This window comes from Meles meles, chromosome 18, assembly GCF_922984935.1.
Source record: "Meles meles chromosome 18, mMelMel3.1 paternal haplotype, whole genome shotgun sequence".
In the NCBI taxonomy this organism is placed as follows: domain Eukaryota; kingdom Metazoa; phylum Chordata; class Mammalia; order Carnivora; family Mustelidae; genus Meles; species Meles meles.
The window spans coordinates 15,825,803-15,846,331 of NC_060083.1; the positions used below are offsets into that span (position 1 = coordinate 15,825,803).

The window sequence follows — 20,529 nt, forward strand, 5'->3', positions numbered from 1 at the left end:
TAATTTTAACACTCAGGGTTTCAATTCTATTCCTATTGCTTACAAAATGCTGTTGTCTTTTCTGTTTTTTATTCCTACTCAGCTATTTAATATAATATAAATATTATTTATTTTTAATGCTTAGCTTAGCCAGGGAGAAACAGAAAATTTGTCATAATGTAATATATTTCCATACTTTATATATCAGAACTATCTTACTTTTAATCCAGAAATATTTTGATTTGTCTTAAATGTAGGGACAAGTAGATGTTCATTCCCCGAGTAGAGATGTTTTGGTAATGTAACAGTACAGTATCTACTTAGGAAGCAATAAATATGTATTAAAATATTTCAATTTAATTATAGCATTTACTTTAATCTCATTGGAAACTAGTGTATTAAATCAGAGGCAGAAATTTAAATTTCATTTAATTTTTTTAAAGTAACAAGGCAAATATTTATTTGAATGTATTTAACATGTTTAAAAAATACAGGGTTTTTCAAGACCTTGGATTTTACCCCCTTTTAGAAAGGACATAGAAAAGAGATCAGCATGTATGTGCTGACACAGGGCAGAATTGTGAGATTAAAAAAACATCAAACTTAAACATAAAATTACCACATGCCTCAGCAATTCCTAAATCCAAAAGAATTTAAAAATTTAAAACAGACATTCAGACAAACACAGACATACAAACGTTCGTAGCAGCAGAATGATCGTCAGTAACCAAAGGTAGAAGCAAACCTCATGTCCCTCAGCAACTAAATGCAGAAACAAAATGTGGCCCATCGTGCAATGGACTATGATTCGGCCATACAGAGGAACGAGGCACTGACGCCCACTGCGACATGGATGAACCTCGTACACATCATGGTAAAGGAAAGAAGCCGTACACAACAAACCATGTGCTGTATGAGTCCATCGATGTGAAATGTCTGGAAGAGGAGAACCCATTGAGACAAAGTACAGAATGGTGGTTGCTGGGCCTGGGGAAGGGCATGTATGATAACTTAATGGAGGGGGTCTTCCTTTTGGGGTGATGAAAATGTCCTGAACTAGACAGAGGGGATGGTGCCCAGCATTGTTAGTGCACTAAGTGTCCCCGAATTGTACACTTTAAAATGACTAATGGTTGGAATGCCTGGCTGGCTCAGTCAGTGGAGCACGTGGCTCTTGATCTTGGAGTTGTTTGGGGTAGAGATTGCTTCAAAATAAAATCGCTATTTATTTATTTATTTATTTATTTGACATAGATCACAAGTAATCACAAGAGGCAGAGGGAGAAGCAGGCTCCTTGCTGAGCAGGGAGCCCGATGTGGGGCTCGAACCCAGGACACTGGGATCAATACCTGAGCCAAAGGCAGAGGCTTAACCCACTGAGCTTCCCAGGTACCTCTCAAAATGAAATCGTTATCATTAATTGAATTTAAATTTTAAAAATATTTAAGCATAAAATCTTTAAAAAATAATAAAATGATTAATGGTTAATTTTATGGTAGGTGAACCTTACCTCAATTGAAAATGGAAATTTTCAATGCAAAACAAAACCCAAGATTCAATCACCAATTTTCAGTGCTAGTTGTTACTTCTGGTACATGTTGTAGCTTTAATGCCTTAGAAATGTAGCATTCAGATTTTCATTTACTATCATTTAAACTCACAATCATTTGTGGCATTTTTTTTTTTTTACACATTTGCTTTTCTTTCAGAATGCTTTCAGATGTTCCTTGAGGCAGGTTCTCTTATCTGAGGAGGTTGCAAAGCTCTGCCCCTGTTTAGATGCATTCCTTTTGATTTTGTGGTTATAGTAGTTCTTTCTTTTAGAAACCAGGTCTTTTTGTAGTGGTGATTATTTTTTCTGTACCCCTCAGTATGAAGAGGGAGGTATACTTGCTCACAGTGCCCCACGTTGAACAGAAAAAGTGAGTATGCTTCCTGCATTTTTATATGCCAGATGCTGTGGAGAGTAAATATGTGTAAGCTTAGTCACTTCGGGCTACTCTTTGTTTGTCTTGATAGTACACCATGGGCAAATCACTGGACATTTTTACTTGGGTCCTTTACTATATTGAATTGTCAATACAGTAATGGAACCATTGTTCAAAATAAAATATTATGGAAGAGAAATTTGACTACCCTGAGAAAATACCCCCCCAAAAGTGATGGCTTTACTAATATGTGTGTGCATACGACAAGGAGTGAAAAGTTATTTCGGAGTGATATAATAAAGAGTTGAACATGAGTGGCTCATTTTTAGGCTAGCCGGTTTTCAGAATAATAAAACATGATCTTAGATATTGAGATGTTTCAGAGCCAGTACAAAGGTGGTGCGTCAGGTGTTGGAGGAAACAGGTTATCTTTCCTGCCTGCTCACCTGGAGCCATTGTCGCATCTGAGGTGGACCTCGGGTCTCGTCTCCTGCCACAATTTCTGCATTTGACACCCATGTAATCTGCCCTCAGTGAGCACCTTATGGTGTTTCTTCTGCTTCCTTTCTTCACTCTTGGTAGGATTTATAGAAATTTATTTTTAAGAGGACATGCAAAAAAAAAAAATTGAGATGGATGAATACAAAGATGATTCTGTCCAAACCTCTTTTTCATAAATCAAAGTTATCAAACAATAAAGTCAATTCTCATTATGTGTGGCAGTTAAGTTGCACAAAATCTCTGCAGACCTCAGCGAGTACAAAATCATTGCTCCTAGGAGAAGTACAGGATTACGTTCCTGCCAGCCTTGGGTCATAAGTTTCCCCAACAGATAGATACATAACCTTGTCTTCTGTGTGTTTTCTTTTGAAGACATCGCATTTAATACATAATGTTGATGCATCAGCGCTGCCTCACAGCCAGCAGCTCTGAAACACGTGCCTGAATGACATTTATCTAACTCAGGTATATTCTCTGGAAGGTACATCACTAGACTGCCTTTCAGTACCATGTTTGCATTAGCTTAAATACTGCCCTCACCAACAAAAGCACCTCAAAAACGTGACCCACGTGGCACTAAGCAGACCCTGGAAAGACACTTGTTTACAGTTTGAAAGCTGGAATAAGAAGGCAGAGCATGTCCTCACTGGACTCAGCTAGGAATGTGTGCACAGGGAGAATCAGATTTTTGCCACTCCGTATTTGCACATGTCTGCAGACCATCATGAAAGGGCCACAAGGGTTGATGTTGGGGTTATAAATTGTAGCAAGTAGGCGAGTTTGCAAATACACAACCCACAAGCCATGACAATGTCTTGTATGGAAGTAGAGCAGCTCTTGGGGAGAACTTGATGCCCTCCTTTGACCAGTTATTGTTTTTCTGACCCTCCTGTGCTCAGGGCAGAAGAGGTGAGCCTAGGGTCTTCTCTGTGTCTTTAGAGAAGGGGGCAGCAAACTTGCTGTATCACGTGACAAATGAAGGCATTTCTTTGTTTGATTCATTCGCTGTACATTCATCGTGGGGCTCCACTCACCACTCTGGGTTCTTTCTACAATTCGTCTCCAAGACACTGCCTAAGAAAGATGGCTCTCGGGCGCCTGGGTGGCTCAGTGGGTTAAGCCGCTGCCTTCAGCTCAGGTCATGATCTTGGGGTCCTGGAATTGAGTCCCGCATCAGGCTCTCTGCTCAGCAGGGAGCCTGCTTCCCTCTCTCTCTCTCTCTGGCTGCCTCTCTATCTACTTGTGGATCTCTCTCTGTCAAATAAATAAATAAAAAAAAATCTTTAAAAATTCAAAAAAGAAAAAAAAAGATGGCTCTCGTGCTTTTTTTTATGTAGCATAGATTTCATGAGGTGTCAGGGGCATGTCTGTGTATAGTACTTAATTTCTTCTGATGGGAAAATAGTTTATGGGAAAAGTTTATAGTTATAAGACTGGGATAATTATTTTGTGATATCTTACAACTGGAGCATGCTTTTGCACAAGACAGACATTAGTTTCTTTTATCAATCTATGAAACCTCGGTAAGAGAAGTTGAATAGGTATAAACAAGTGGTTAAACACTTTTTCATTTGCTTAAAGCAAACAGTTTCATGAACCCCGTACACAGTCCTTCACTTGCTCCTAGCAAACCTTCAGAGGTTCAGAACAGCCTGCACTATGGCAATTCACGGGGACGAGATTTCTTAGTGATTGGTTTTTTGATTTTGTCTTTTTTCCTACTGTAAATCAATGTAATATTATAAAATATGCCATACTGACAAATGCTTGTTTTATATTTATCACCAACGTAATGTGTAATCTGTCTTCTGAAATGCAGACCTTCAACAAGCTCGTGGGAAAATTTAGCCAGTCAGTCTTTCATTTGAATTTAACACAAATACTTTCCACGACAATGGAAGGGAAGCTGGTTGTCTGGGACATCCACCGCCCACCATAGCCTACCTCCGCCTCTGTGGGCTTTCCTCAAATCAAACCTTGTAAATTGGTTCATTTTCAGAAAGAGCGGATCACTGTGTTCATTACAGTTGATCTGTAATTAACTTAATAAAAAGGCAGCTATCAGTGATTATCAAAGTATATTACAACCCTTTTGGATGTATACACATATTTTGTATATGCAGTGAATATTTCTGGAGAAATTCCTTATTAACTGGGAATGTTTGGTGCCTCTGAGGAAAAGAACAGAGAAGCGGGATCAAGGGTGGGGGTGGCTTCACCTCTTCTTATGATCTCATTTGTACTAATTGGTTTGCTTTTTTAAATAATTTTTATTTTTATAAACATATAATGCATTATTAGCCCCAGGGGTACAGGTCTGTGAATCGCCAGGTTTACACACTTCACAGGACTCACCGTAGCACATCCCCTCCCCAATGTCCAAAACCCCACCACCCTCTCCCTACCCCCCTCCCCCCAGCAACTCTCAGTTTGTTTTGTGAGATTAAGAGTCTCTTATGGTTTGTCTGCCTCCCGATCCCATCTTGTTTCATTTATTCCTTTCCTACCCCCCAAATCCCCAACGTTGCATCTCCACTTCCTCATATCAGGGAGATCATATGAGAGTTGTCTTTCTCCAGTGGATTTATTTCGCTAAGCATAATACCCTCTAGTTCCATCCATGTCGTTGCAAATTGCAAGAATTCATTTCTTTTGATGGCTGCATAGTATCCCATTGTATATATATATACCACCTCTTCTTTATCCATTCAGCTGTTGATGGACATCTAGGTTCTTTCCATAGTTTGGCTATTGTGGACATTGTCGCTATAAACATTTGGGTGCACGTGCCCCTCCAGATCACTACATATCTATCTTTAGGGTAAATACCCAGTAGTGCAATTGCTGGATCATGGGGTAGCTCTATTTTCAACTTTTTGAGGAACTCCATGCTGTTTTCCAGAGTGGTTGCACCAGCATGCATTCCCACCAACAGTGGAGGAGGGTTCCCCTTTCTCCGCATCCTCGCCAGCATCTGTCATTTCCTGACTTGTTAATTTTAGCCATCCTGACTGGTGTGAGGTACCATCTCATTGTGGTTTTGATTTGCATTTCCCTGATGCCGAATGATGTGGAGCACTTTTTTCATGTGTCTGTTGGCCACCTGGATGTCTTCTTTGCGAAAATGTCTGTTCATGTCCTCTGCCCATTTCTTGATTGGATTATTTGTTCTTTGGGTGTTGAGTTTGCTAAGCTCTTTATAGATTTTGGAGACTAGCCCTTTATCTGATATGTCGCTTGCAAATATCTTCTCCCATTCTGTCAGTTGTCTTTTGGTTTTGTTAACTGTTTCCTTTGCTGTGGAAAAACTTTTGATCTTGATGAAATCCCAATAGTTCATTTTTGCCCTTGCTTCCCTTGCCTTTGGCAATGTTCCTAGGAAGAAGTTGCTGCAGCTGAGGTCGGAGAGGTTGCTGCCTGTGTTCTCCTCAAGGATTTTGATGGATCCCTTTCTCACATTGAGGTCCTTCATTCATTTTTCATCTATTTTCATGTGTGGTGTAAGGAAATGGTCCAGTTTCATTTTTCTGCACGTGGCTGTCCAATTTTTCCAGCACAATTTATTGAAGAGGATATCTTTCTTCCATTGGACATTCTTTCCTGCTTTGTCAAAGATTAGTTGACCATAGAGTTGAGGATCTATTTCCGGGCTCTCTATTCTGTTCCATTAATCTATGTGTCTGTTTCTGTGCCAGTACCATACTGTCTTGATGATGACAGTTTGTAACAGAGCTTGAAGTCTGGAATTGTGATGCCCCCAACGTTGGCTTTCTCTTTCAATATTCCTCAGGCTATTTGAGGTCTTTTCTGGTTCCATATAAATTTGAGGATTATTTGTTCCATTTCTTTGAAAAAAAAAAGAATGGGATTTTTATAGGGATTGCATTAAATGTGTAGATTGCTTTAGGTAGCATAGACATTTTCGCAATATTTGTTCCTCCAATCCATGAGCATGGAACATTTTTCCATCTCCTTGTGTCTTCCTCAATTTCTTTCCAGAGTTCTTTATAGTTTTCTTAGTATAGATTCTTGCCTCTTTGGTCCGATTTATTCCTAGGTATCCTATGGTTTTGGGTGCAATTGTAAATGGGATTGACTCCTTAATTTCTCTTTCTTCTGTCTTCTTGTTGGTGTACAGAAATGTACCTAATTTCTGTGCATTGATTTTATATCCTGACACTTTACTGAATTCCTGTATAAGTTCTAGCAGATTTGGAGTGGAGTCTTTTGGGTTTTCCACATATCGTATCATATCATCTACAAAGAGTGATAGTTTGACTTCTTCTTTGCTCATTTGAATTCCTTTAATTTCTTTTTGTTGTCTGATGGCTGAGGCTAGGTCTTCTAGTACTATGTTGAATAGCAGTGGTGATAATAGACATCCTTGCTGTTGTCCTGACCTTAGAGGAAAAGCTTTCAGTTTTTCTCCATTGAGAATGATATTGGCAGTGGGTTTTTCATAGATGGCTTTGATGATATTGAGGTATGTGCCCTCTATCCCTACACGTTGAAAAGTTTTGATCAGGAAGGGATGCTGTACTTTGTCAAATGCTTTTTCAGCATCTATGGAGAGTATCATGTGGTTCTTGTTCTTTCTTTTATTAATGTATTGTATCACATTGGTTGATTTGCAGATGTTGAACCGACCTTGCAGCCCCAGAATAAATCCCACCTGGCCGTGGTGAACAATTCTTTTAATGTACTGTTGGATCCTATTGGCTAGTATTTTGGTGAGAATTTTTGCATCTGTGTTTATCAAGGATATTGGTCTGTAACTCTCTTTTTTGATGGAATCCTTGTCTGGTTTTGGGATCAAGGTGATGCTGGCCTCCTAAACTGAGTTTGGAAGTTTTCCTTCCTTTATTATTATTATTATTATTATTATTATTGGAAGAGTTTCAGGAGAATAGGAATTAATTCTTCTTTAAATGTTTGGTAGAATTCCCCTGGGAAGGTGTCTGGCCCTGGCCTCTTGTTTCTTTGGAGATTTTTTTGACTGTTTCAATCTCCTTACTGGTTATGGGTTTGTTCAAGTTTATTACTTCTTCCTGGTTCAGTTGTGGTAGTTTATATGTCTCTAGGAATGCATCCATTTCTTCCAGATTGTCAAATCTGCTGGCTTAGAGTTGCTCATAATACGTTCTTATTATTTTTTGTATATCTATGGTGTTAGTTGTGATCTCTCCTCTTTCATTCATGATTTCACTTAATTTGGGTCCTTTCTCTTTTCTTTTTCATAAGTCTGGCCAGGGTTTTATCAATCTTATTATTCTTTCAAAGAACCAGCTCCTAGTTTCTTTGACTTGTTCCATTGTTTTTCTGGTTTCTATTTCATTGATTTCTGCTCTGTCTTTGTGATTTTTCTTCTCCGGATGGGTTTAGGCTTCCTTTGCTGTTCTTTCTCCAGCTCCTTAAGGTGTAGGGTTAGGTTGTTCATTGGAGATCTTTCTTGTTTCTTGAGAAGGGCTTGTATTGCTATATATTTTCCTCTCAGGACTGCCTTTGCTGTGTCCCACAGATTTTGAATCATTGTGTTTTCATTATCATTTGTTTCCATAATTTTTTTCAATTCTTTTTTAATTTCCTGGTTGACTCAGTCATTCTTTAGAAGGATGCTCTTTAGTCTCCATGTATTCGGGTTCTTCCCAAATTTCCTCTTATGAATGAGTTCTAGCATCAGAGGATTGTGGTCTGAAAATATGCAGGGAGTGATCCCAATCTTTTGATGCCAGTTGAGACCTGATTTATGACCCAGTATGTGATCTATTCTGGAGAATGTTCCATGTGCACTAGAGAAGAATGTGTATTCTGTTGCTTTGGGATGGAATGTTCTAAGGATATCTGTGATGTCTATCTGGTCCAGTGTGTCATTAAGGCCTTTATTTCCTTGTTGATCTTTTTCTTGGATCATCTGCCCATTTCAATGATGGAGTGTTAAAGTCCCCTACTATTATTGTATTATTGTCGATGTGTTTCTTTGATTTTGTTCTTAATTGGTTTATATAGTTGGCTGCTCCCATGATAGGGGCATAGATATTTGAAATTGTTAGATCTCCTTCCTGGACAGACACTTTGAGGATGATATAATCTCCTTCCTCATCTCTTACTATAGTCTTTGGCTTAAAATCTAATTGATATGATATAAGGATTGCCACCCCAGCTTTCTTTTTTGAACATTAGCATGGTAAATTGTTTTCCACCCCTCACTTTCAATCTGGAGGTGACTTTGGGTCTAAAATGATGTTCTCATAGACAACCTATTGATGGTTTTGGTGTTTTTTTTTAATCCATTCTGATACCCTGCCCTGTGTCTTTTGATTGGGCATTTAGCCCATTATATTCCGGGTAACTATTGAGAGATATGAATTTAGTGCCATTGTATTGCCTCTGCAGTGAATATTACTATATATTGTCTCTGTTCCTTTCTGGTCTACTATTTTTAGGCTCTCTCGTTGCTTAGAGGACCCCTTTCAATATTTTCTGTAGAGCTGGTTTGGTGTTTACAAATTCTTTGTTTGTCCTGGAAAGTTTTTATCTCTCCTTTTATTTTCAATGATAGCCTAGCTGGATATAGGATTCTTGGCTGCATGTTTTTGTCGTTTAGTACTCTGAATATATCATGCCAGCTCTTTCTGGCCTGCCACGTCTTTGTGGATAAGTATGCTGCCAATCTAATATTTTTACCATTGTATGTTACAGACTTCGTGTCCTGTGATGCTTTAAGGATTTTCTCTTTGTTGCTAAGACTTGTAAATTTTACTATTAGATGACAGGGTGTGGACCTATTCTTACTGATTTTGAGGGGGTTCTCTGCACCTCCTGGATTTTGATGCTTTTTCCCTTTGCCATATTAGGGAAATTCTCTGCAATAATTCTCTGCAATATACCTTCTGCTCCCCTCTCTCTTTCTTCTTCTGGAATCCCAATTATTCTGACGTTGTTTCATCTTATGGTATCTCTTATCTCTCAGTTTCTCCCCTTGTGGTCCAGTAGTTGTTTCTCTCTCTTTTGCTCAGCTTCTCTGTCATTTGGTCTTCTATATCACTCATTCTCTCTTCGGCCTCATTTATCCTAACAGTGAGAGCCTCCATTTTTTTATCGTACGTCATTAACAGCTTTTTAAAATTTCAACTTGGTTAGATTTTAGTTCTTTTTTATTTCTCCAGAAAGGGCTTTTATTTCTCCAGACCGGGCTTCTCTAATATCTTCCATGCCTTTTTCAAGCCTGGCTAGCACCTTGAGAATCATCATTCTGAACTCTAGATCTGACATATTACCAATGTCCGTATTGATTAGGTCCCTAGACTTCGGTACTGCCTCTTGTTCTTTTTTTTTTGTGGTGAGTTTTTCTGCCTTGTCATTGTATCCAGATAAGAATATATGAAGGAGTGAATAAAATACTCAAAGGGTGGCCAAGACCCCAGGAAAATGTGCTTTAACCAAATCAGAAGGGACTCCAAATCATGGGGGGAAGAAAGTGGGTAAAAAGAAGTTCAGAAAAAAATTTTTTAAGTAAACAAAGAAAAAATATATATATATATATTAGACTGTTGAATAGAATAGGGTCTCCCACTTAATTTTGGGAGTATTTTGGTCTCTTAGAAGAAACTAAAGAAAGTATCTCCCAAAATTTTAAAGAATGAAAAAAATATATAATGGTAAACACAATGAAGTGATGGAATATGATTATAAAGATGAAAATTTTTTAATTTCTATAAAAGGAATTGATAAGGATAAATTGGTTGGGAGAATAAAGAATAAGAAATTGGAGACAATTTGCTGAAGCTGGAGATTATAACAAAGCCCTGTGCTAGTTATAGGGTGTATTTTGATCTATTAGAAGAAGTTGTAACCCAAAATTTTATTTAGAAGAAAAAACCCTATGTGTAAACAAAAAATTAAGTTAGATGCAATGAAGGATAAAATATGACTTTAATAATGAAGCCTCCAAAAAAATGTTTTTTGTTTTTTGTTTTTTGTTTTTTGTTTTTTTTTTACGAAAGGTATTGTTAAGAGAAACTAGTTAAAAATGTTAAAAGAGGAAAGGGTAAAATTAAAAAAAATTTAGCGGAAAAAAAATAAAATTTAACAAATTTATTAACTGTGCAAGACTAAAGAATCATGGGGAGAAAGCCATGAATTCCATGCTTTGCTTTCTCCTCCTCTGAATTCCGCTGTTCTCTTGGTACGTGAACTTGGTCTTGGCTGGATTTCTTATTGACCTTCTGGGGGAGGGGCATATTATAGTGATTCTCAAGTGTCTTTGCCCAAGGCGGAAATGCATCGCCCTTACCAGGGGCCAGGCTACGTAATCCGCTGGGGTTCACTATCCCTGAATGCTTTCTGTAGAGTTCCAGAGCTCAGGAATGAAAATGGCGGCCTCCCAATCTCTGGCCCAGAGGAACAGAGTGCTTGGGGCCCCACTCCTCTGTGCGCCCTCGGAGAAAAGCGCTCAGTCACTCCCATCTCCCTGGCCTCCAAACTGTGACCAAGCTTCTCTGTCTCTGGCACACAACCCTGCCTGGAGTCTCTGAACCCCTCCGATCCCTGAGTTCTTCCAGGGGGGTCTCCCCGGATCTTATGGGGTCCCTGCTCACAGAGAAATGGCCTGTGCCACGGATCACGATAAGGTAATCCCAAGTTGAGAGCTCGCTCCCCGACTCCGTCTCTGTAGCTGGCTTCCCCACTCTAATACCTATGAGCTCTGCAACACTCAGACAGCCCCGATCCTTCTGTGAGCCTGAGCGACCTGAGGCCACGCTCTCCTCGCATGGGCTTCATCCCGGTTTAGCCTCTGGAGGGATGTCCCTCAGTGGAGCAGACTTTTAAAAGTTCTGATTTTGTGCTCCATTGCCCTGCTTCTTGCTGGGAGCGCCCCCCCCCCGCCCCCGCCATGGTCTATCTTCCCATCACTTTGATTTCACTTCTCCGCTGGTCCTACCTTTCAGAAAGTGGTTGATTTTCTGTTTCTAGAATTGTTGCTCTTCTTCTATTCAGTCTCCTGTTGGACTTGTAGGTGTTCGGGATGGTTTGATAAGCTATCTTGCTGATCTCCTACTATCTGATGTTGTCTCAGTGGGCTACTTTTCTCCGCCATCCTGACTCCTCCCTGGTTTGCCTTTTTTTTTTTTTTTTCTTTTAAATCATGGCCATGTATTACTTTTAAAGAACCCCTTTGTGTTGGTGAAACAAAAACTTGGTTTTTTCCTTCCACACTAATTAGAGTCATTTTCACCCTAAATAGTATGTACTTTAATTTTAAGGAAATGGCATAAATAACTATATTGTTTCTTCTGATTACAAAACAACACTTACCCAGTATGAAAAGATGAAATACAACAGAACTTTATAAAGTTTGCTGACTGAAGAGGCTGTGGGGGCTCATACAGTGTCATTAAAGGCTTTAGTCTCCGACAGAAAGGGGTTCACATTCCAGACATATCCCTTCCTTGCTGAAGGACTCAGGGCAAGGGACATAACTTGGCTGAGCCTCCATTTTTCCACGTGCAAAATGGGCATGACGACACTCTCCCTCAGAGTGATTTTATGAGAATTTTTGTGAGACAAGCCACGTAAAACTCTAGCACCTTGTCTGGCACAGGGGAGCTCTAGACGAAATTGTTGTTATCTGTATGCTTGAGAAGTTCCCGAAAGGGACGGAGGACTCTGCCTCATGACAGGGACCATGCACATGTGTTTGGAGTCCCTGTGCCAACTGCTTTCCAAAAGCCCTGCTTTTTTTTTTTTTTTTTTTTCATTTCTTTTAATACAGAGAGCGGTGAGGTCCTGGCATGTCTTTATAAAGAGAAATGCAAATTGTCCTCACTCAGGGGTGTGGAAAATACAGTAGAAGAATTGCAACTGATGGTGAATCAGCCTTTAATTAGTTGGGGGCTAGGGCCCAGTAAAGACCAGTCCTGTGCTCCCCACTCTCCATGGTAAATAAAACCCAGCCAGGACCAGGGAGCCCACCAAGGATCTTGAAAACACTTGGCCTGTTTTCCCATTTATTTCCAGCAGAGGGCAGTGAAAGATGTTCTCATCAATTACTCTGCCCACCTGCCTTGCTGATCAATCAGAAACTGCATTTAATCACTTTGCATCTATAAGAGGAAATTCATCCCCCATTCTGCCCCCCCCCCCGTGATTAGACTTATGCCAGAAGCTTATAAAAAAAAAAAAAAAAACATTTGGGATGGATCTGAGAACTGGAAATAAAAGCCATTTTGTCACAGGACACTGCCTTTGGCTGTGACCATTAAACAAGGTTTTATATGGCTCTGAGGGCAGTGGATTGTGTGGTTTTGCCAAGTGTGATTTCAGAGGGCTGGTGGACAGACTCTTGTGTCCTCTGTGGTCTCGTGGCAGAGAGTGTCAATCAATGCCCACCGTCACTGCACGTGGCTAATGGGAGAGGCCGGGGAGAGGAGAGCGAGACAGAGCGTGTGCTTTGCATTAGGTACTCCTGGGTCCCTGCACAGTCTAGCCACCGGGCCTGATGGAGCTGCCGTGTGTAAGTCGGTCCCCAGCGGTATTTGGGACATACTTCTACTGAAAGATTACTGCTTGTTTCACTGAAATTCAAATTTCATTGGGCATCCTGCATTTTTTATTTGCTAAATCTGGCAACCCCAGGCTTTGTCAAATTTCTCAACTTCTCTGAGCCTTAGTTTCCCAGATGTAAAGTGGAACAAATGTAAAATCAGCCTCGTAGGACGGTATTAAAGTGAAATTTGTACAACACCTGGAGTCCAGAGCTGGACCCAAAATGAGCTGTTCAGGAGATGGTACTTACTACAGTTAGTTCCCAAACCGTTTTTCTCCATTTCAGCTATATTGTCACAGGTGATAATAGAGGTAACATTAAGTTCTACGATCGGACCCTGTCCATTGTTAACTGGTACAGCAACTTCAGACTGAGCTCCTTAAGGACACTGTCATTTTCCAAGACCCCAACAGCTCCCCCACCGAAAAATCAAACTGTCCTCCAGACTGTACTCTAAAAGGTGACCTTTTATTATAAGGTAACTTGTTAATGAATCCAGGGCTCCTGGGTGGCTCAGGGGGTTAATCCTCTGCCATTGCTCTCTGCCTGCCTCTTTGCCTACTTGTGACCTCTCTCTCTCTGTGTCAAATAAATTGCAAAAATCTTAAATAAATAAATAAAAATAAATGATAAAATAAATTTAAAAATAAAATTAATAAAATAAAAAAGTAATTTACAAATAAAATATTAAAAATTAATAATCATCTTCATAATAAAACTACTAATAAAATAAATAAATTGATAATTGCCCAGGTTACATTTCAAAGCAGAATTTTCAGGACACCCGACTGGTTCAGTGTGTTAAGCATCTGCCTTCTCAGGTCATGAGGCCGGCATCCTGGAATGGAGTCCCGCATTGGGCTCGCTGCTTAAAGGGGAGTCTTCTCCTCCCTCTGCCTCGGTCCCTCCACCCTGCTTGTGCTCTCCATCTCTCTCTGACAAATAAGTAAATAAAATCTTTAAAAAATTTTAAGGCAGAATTTTAGAAATGACTTTCAAAATGATGAGCTGCTCAGATGGCTCATTAGGTGGAGTGTGTGATGCTTGGTCTCAGGGTTGTGAGTTTGAGTCCCACCCTGGGTGTAGAGATGAATTCAGGTATGAGAGAGTACCTCCAAAAACAAAGGATTTCATAATTTTTCTCTATGGATAGATAAAAATCTATACCCACATATAAAAATATGTGAGCTGTGTTATGTTGGGACTCCCATTAATGAAAAATTGGAAAGCATGTTCAAATACAAAGGATCTTTGGTCAAAGCAAACTGTTGGACTATTACCGATGGGATTACAGTTCAGGATTTCAGAAACCCACCTCCCAGGCTTCCCACATGGGGTAGGGGGTCTTCTTGCTGCTCCATGGCCACAGACTATCCAAGAAAACAGCTGGCTCCTGGCCTGGGGGGAATCGTTTTCAGCAGAAAACCCCCAGGGAAAGAAATTCTCTTCCCAGGCCAAGTTTTCAGCCTCCTGAGCCCCCAGCAGCATGTCTGTGGCCTTGGGAGCAGTCATTGCTTAAAGTTTCTCTGTGTGCCCGTGGTGTGGGTTGGGCCCTGAGCAGATGAAAGCTCTGGTACTAGGCCAGCCCTGGACACAGGGGACAGTAGATGCTACCCACTCGTGCAAGCAGGAACAGGGTCCCACCAAAGTGCTATGCAGATGAGGAAGAGACTGACTAGGACACAGCGGGGGTGAGCTGCCCACTAGGGTCCTGACGTGCAGCCAGGAGGAAGGGCAAGATCTAGATGGCCTTACTGTATCCCTGGGTCGCTGCTCCTCCCCTCTTTCCTACCTGCCCTGTGTCTCTGTGTGTGCATGTGCATGTGAGTGTATGTGTGTGTGCGTGTGTGTGTGTGTTGTCAGTCCCCTCTGTTCCTCTCCCCTCCCACCTCCTCCTGCAGTGCTGTCCCTTCTCTGCTTCTATGTCTGCTTGCTGCCCCATCTTTCCCAACCACCTGCCACTGCGTCCAGGACAGTCAGCGTCGTCTCTCAGCCCCCAGGCCACCTTTCTTGCATGCTCAGGCCAGCATCCTTAAAGCTCAAGCTGTACTTCCTGGGAGAGTGGCAAAAGGCGGCCCTGTGGGGGACGGGGGTCCACCTGGCCTATGGGCCACACTGAAAATGTAGCTGTTGGGGTCAGGGCCAGGGTACAGGGAACGGGCCCCTCTCAGGCCCCAGTCCCAGTGTGGGGACTGCTCAGCACCTTCTCCCCCTTACCACCCTTCTCCAGCAAGCTCTCAGACCTATACGGATGAGGGAAGGTCAGGGCCTGAGTTCTAACTAGGCCTGCAAGCCTCTAGGACCCAGTTCTCAGCATGGACTCAGGGTGGCAGCAGCCTATCAGCTGGGTGACCCGGGACAGGCGGTGAATCCTCTGTGTGTCTCAGTGTCCCCAACTACGGAACAGGGAAGACTCCCTCCTTCTTAATGTGCCTCTGAGTGGGATAGGGATGGACAGACATCAAGAACTTGGCAGTTCTTGCAGTTGCCACAGGCAGTGGTGAGAATTCGGTTCTGAGTGGCAGCAGCAGCAAGAGAGAAAAGCGCAGAGACCACCAGGATCGAAGCTGTAGCTGACCGGGGGGCTTACCACTGGTTGCCGTGTGGACCCACATGCGCCAGGGGACCGACCCTGGGGTCTCTGTGAGAGGGTGTTACCAGAAACAATTGCCCTTTGGGTTTCAGTTTGTGCTTGTGGGGATTGTCCAAGGAGACTCCACAGTGGGTGCTGGTGCTGTCAGAAAGTAAGGAAAGTTCTGTGAATGGAAAACAGTCCATGGGATCTTAGGGAGAGTAGAGGAGAGACTGAGCTGTAGCTGTAACCGCAGACGTGGGTGTGTAAAGTGTATATGAAGAGCATGGCAAGGGCAGGCCATGGGCACTGGAACAGGAATGGTGGACAAAAGGCAAGATGGAAAGCCCACTTGGACATTCACTCTGTTGCTTGATTAATCAAAATGGGGAAAGAACCCTAAAGGTCTTCAGAGCGTCTCCTAGAGGCCAGAGTCGCACAACACTGTGAGTCCACTGTCCGGGATGTCACCCAGAACCAAAGGGCCTGACACCCAGAGAAGAAGAAAATGCGATCACTTGCCGAGGGAAGAGAGGATGCATGTAGCCCTGCAATGCCCGCCTGACGGGTCCACAGGGGCACGGCTGTGGGACCAGCTCCTGTCCCTGACGGCTTGGGGCCCAGCCAGTTGACATGGCTGGCACCCACTGCATTCCCATTCCTCTTCCTCAGTTCAGCCTTCAAGCCTGAGAGATCTGTGAACCCCCTGAGGGTTGGGAACAAGGGAGTCGACCCCTACAAGGCACCTCTGCAGGCCTGATTCATGCACTGGGCGGCGGCCCAACAGAAGCTGTGCGCGTGCACAGGGGTTCCTGCACGTGCGCTCATTCCTCAGGTTCCAGGTTCCAAAGCTGTGTCCTGGCAACAGGCCCTGCATTGTGCTCTAGGCCTTCTGCCGCGACTTGGCAGCTGAAGGAGAGTGCTGCGAGCCTAGTTTGGTATCCTCAGCATCTGGCCTTACCTGACTGCTCTATGGGCACCTCTTTGAGCAGGCCGTGCCCCTCTCCACAGCCCCGGTCTCTGTGGGGTCTGCACCTGCCAGGAGGGCTGGTCCACCCCAATCCCGCTCACTGTGGCCGCAGACTACTCTTGGCGCCCAGGGCTCGCCCGGCGGTCCACGCCCCGGCGTCCACTTGCAGGCGGTCCTCCAAGTACCCCGCGAGTTGGCAACTATGCTCAGTGCTTGCAGCTTGCCTAAAGTACTCCATGATCCTGGAGATCCTGCGCTTTCTTCTGGGGCTCCCCGCCTCCTTCTGCAGATGGGGCTGCCGGCTGATGGCGAGGCTGTCAGCTGCTGGATCACAGGTGTCCTGCCGCCGCTGCTGCAAGTCCATCGTGGACACGGTCACCCCCTGTGTGGTGCAGAAGCAGGTCGTCACCGGGCTGTTGCCCTCAGCACCCAGGAATGTCCACAATGTCTCCACAGGGGAGAGCGTGTGTAGAGACCCCAAAGATAGCGGCAAAGGGATGGTCCACCGAGAGACTCACAGAAGGGACCCTGAAGTAACTGGGGCCTCACAGGGGGCATTTAGGCCCCTAGGGGTCCACGGAGGCCTCTCATCCTTTGTGCCCAGGCCTGGGCCTCTGCTGAGAGCCCTCCCCCGGGAAGAGAGCTCAGAAGACCCATGCAAAAAGAAGTCCCCCAGCTCCCATAGGAGCTCCTGCCCCACTCGAAATGCCATCACGAGTTCCTACAGTTCCACCAGGGGCTTCCACCTGGGGCAGAGGAGGAGGGGTCTGGCCACAAGTCAGGCCTCGCAGCCCCCGAGGTCCCCCAGAAAAGTCAGCCAAGAGGGCCCCGTGTGTCCTTCCAGAGTGCCTGCACTTTGCCAGAAGAAGAACCAGCTGGAAAAGGATGCCGATACCACCACCAGGCAGAAGGCAACGCAGATGAACAGCTCATCCCCAGCTGACTGTTCCAGAGCCCGAAAACGCAAGGTTTGTCTGCTGCCACACAGGCGAGGGGAGCCTCTGAGGCTGCCGTCACCCCCTGAGCTGGGGTTTCGAGTGACTGCTGAGGACCTGGACCGGGAAAAGAGAGCTGCTCTCCAGCGCATCCAAGAAGCTCTTCGAGGGGACACAGAGGACACCTGCAGCTCTGGCCCAACTTGGACATCCAGTGCCTTGTCCCTGTCTGCTGCAGTGGCTGCTCCCCTGCCAGCCTCTGACACCCAGGTCACCCCCGTGGACAGCTCCCCACCTTCGCAGCTTGTCCTCTTGCGGTCTCACCCTGGCTGCAGTGGGAGCAACTGTGCATCTACCCAGGCCCCCTTGATGCCATCCAGGGACAGCATGGCCTCAGTCACAGTCCCCATAGGGCTGCCTGCACTGCCCGGGGGTAGTGGCAACCCGGGATCCACTGCCCAGACCGCATTCGGGGCTGTGGGTGGGCAGTGGCCCGGAGCCAGCACCCTTCACAGCTCTCCCCAGCATGGACGGCCGGCAGCTCAGGTTCCAGACCCAGTCCAGGCCCTGAGCACAGCTCTAGCCCAGCTATCCTTGGGCAGCGGCACCCAGGTGGGTTATGTGGTTCCCTTACCTGCATCTGCCTCCCAGGGCACCCGTGCCTGTGCCCAGCCAGTTTCAACTACCACCCCTGCTGTACTCGCCCCTGGAGCGGCCGCTGCCCCTGGCTTGGCAGCTGCCCCCCAGGTGCCCCGCGTTGTGTCCCATGCTGGGCCCAACAACCAGCAGCCCCGCCCCACAGCTGGCAGCAGAATGGCGGTACCCATCAGGGTGGGGCTTTCGGCAGCACCCCCAGGTTTGGGGAGAGGTGCTGATATTGCGGATCTGTGCTCCAGCTTTGGGGCTCTCAGCATCACAGCAGGAATGAGCAGCGCCCCAAGCGGCCCGCAGAGCTCCAGGGCAAGCCTGGGCCTGAACACCCTGTCAGGGACCACGGGAGCCAGCACGATGAACCACCCTGTGTCGGGAGCCCCGAGTGCCCCTCCCTCCAGTCACATCCCCAGGCACCTGACCAAGCAGACATCCAGCTCAGATGGCCACAGCACTGCCAGCAAGGCCGCCTGCGGGAGCGGGGGCGTCCCGGTCTCTCTTCCTAGTGGACCCACCTCGCTGGTCAGCACGGCCCAGAGCAGCCTTGCCACCAAGACCAGCTCATCCCCTGCCCAGCGCTTGATGAGACGCAAACGAGCTGCACCATGCAACAAACCATCTTCCTCCACATCACAGCCCACTCCTTTGGGGCCCAAGAGGCGGAGGCTCAGCTGAGCCCGTAGCTTCCTGGAGAAGTAGCCGGTGTTGCTTCCTTCCAGGTGACACCGGTAAAGAATAGGGTGGCACGGGAGACAAATCCAGCGGGTCCTGGAGCAAAACCAGGCTCCCAGCCAGCCAGCCAGCATTGGGGAAACTTCCCAATCCCTGACCCACCATTTTGAAAGAACATGAGGGCTTGAGGCCTCATGTGTGATCCCAGGAGCCATCGGCCTTGGGACAGTACACGGAGATCCGTGTCCCTTTGGCCTCAAGACCCGCACAGCTCCCGGGACTGTTGCCGCTGCCACAGGTTTCCCCTCCCTTCTCCCCATGTTCTTCCCAGAACTTTTAGGTAGTGTTCATTCATTCATTAAAGCCTTGTTCTAGTTTCTCTGCATAGCTCTCCTGAGTCTCTTCTGTGGGTCAAGTGTGCAAAAGTTGGGAGTCGAGTGGGTGCTGGCATGGGAAGCCAGACGCCATCGTTTCCAGGTTCCCGTGGCCCAGCAGAGCGGGTAGGGCTAGAAGGACGGACCCTTGAAGAGTGGGAGTAGGTTTTCAGTTTCGGGGATGGGCCTGGGAGAACACTGGCCTGGGGAGGGCAAGTGGGGGAGACTCACCCTTCCCTATTGGAAGCGCCACTTCTCTCCCACTGGGGACCCCATGGAATCTTTTTGCTTCACAGCCCTAGGGCAATGTAAAGACACTCCTGGCCTAGAGTATGGGTCTGGCATCGAAGATTGAGGCTCAGGGCAAAGGAGGACAGCTTTGCCGTGAGGGTGTGACAGCTCCCTGAGCGCTGAGTGACATCCCACTTCACACAAGCACCAGGCCTCCCTCAGTGCATCTCTTCCCTCTGCCGGGATTTGGGGAGCTGCTTCCTGATGGCACTCAGGAGAAGAATGAGGTGCAAACAAGTCACCTGAAGAGGGAGCAGGACAACAGCTGAAAGGACTGTCACCCCAAAAAACTCCTCAGTCCCGTATTTATTAGATACAAGATAACAACCAACAAAGGAGGAGGTTATACATAAGTCATGGGTCTTGTAGGCCAACCAGAAGGAATGGGAGTCCTACATCGATCATAGTCTTGTAGGTAAACAGAGTAGGGTGTGCCTGGCCCAGCAGCATGAAATTTATAGTTGAGCAAGAGCACAGAAAGGGATTATTCTAACAGAAGGCTTTAATGAGGCCGGGGAGATAATGGAAAAGGGAAACAGGCAATGTTCCACCCTGAGCGACCAGGGCATCCCCAGCTGCTGGGCTCCAAGGACGTGTATCCTCCTCTCCACCGGAGGCCTGCTGCTAGTACAGGTTTTCTCAAGGTCATCCTCAAGCATGCTGCGTGACCAGTACCATTTCTCATTTATTTATTAAAATATTATTATTTTAATAAATTTAATTGTTATTATTAAAATATTATTTATTAAAATATCACCACTTGGTGATATTTTAAGCAGTCTATCATTCTGAGGGACGGTTACATTTCCTCCTTTTTGTTAATGCAGAAGCAGCAAAATCCGTTTGCAAGTTGTCGTACCGTTAGTCATCAGAAAGATTTCCGTGAGCATCTGAGGACTAAGCATAAAATGATTATAGCAATAAAAAGTGTCATCATTCCACCTATAATGCCAAGACCAATGTTTTGATCCAAGCAAAGGAGTTTACCTCAGACAGAATATCATTAATCCTTTACGTGGAACTCACTCTTGGAACTGATTGTAAGAATACTGAGGAATGCCCTGAATAGTATCTTGAAGCTGTTTAATATCCACAGTGAAATTACCGCC

The 20,529-nt window shown here is 45.0% G+C and overlaps 1 pseudogene; it reads left to right on the forward strand.

The window, feature by feature from the left end:
* Window positions 1-13,432, forward strand: part of LOC123930005 — a 29,900-nt pseudogene extending 16,468 nt beyond the window's left edge.
* Window positions 13,433-20,529: the final 7,097 nt, after the last annotated feature.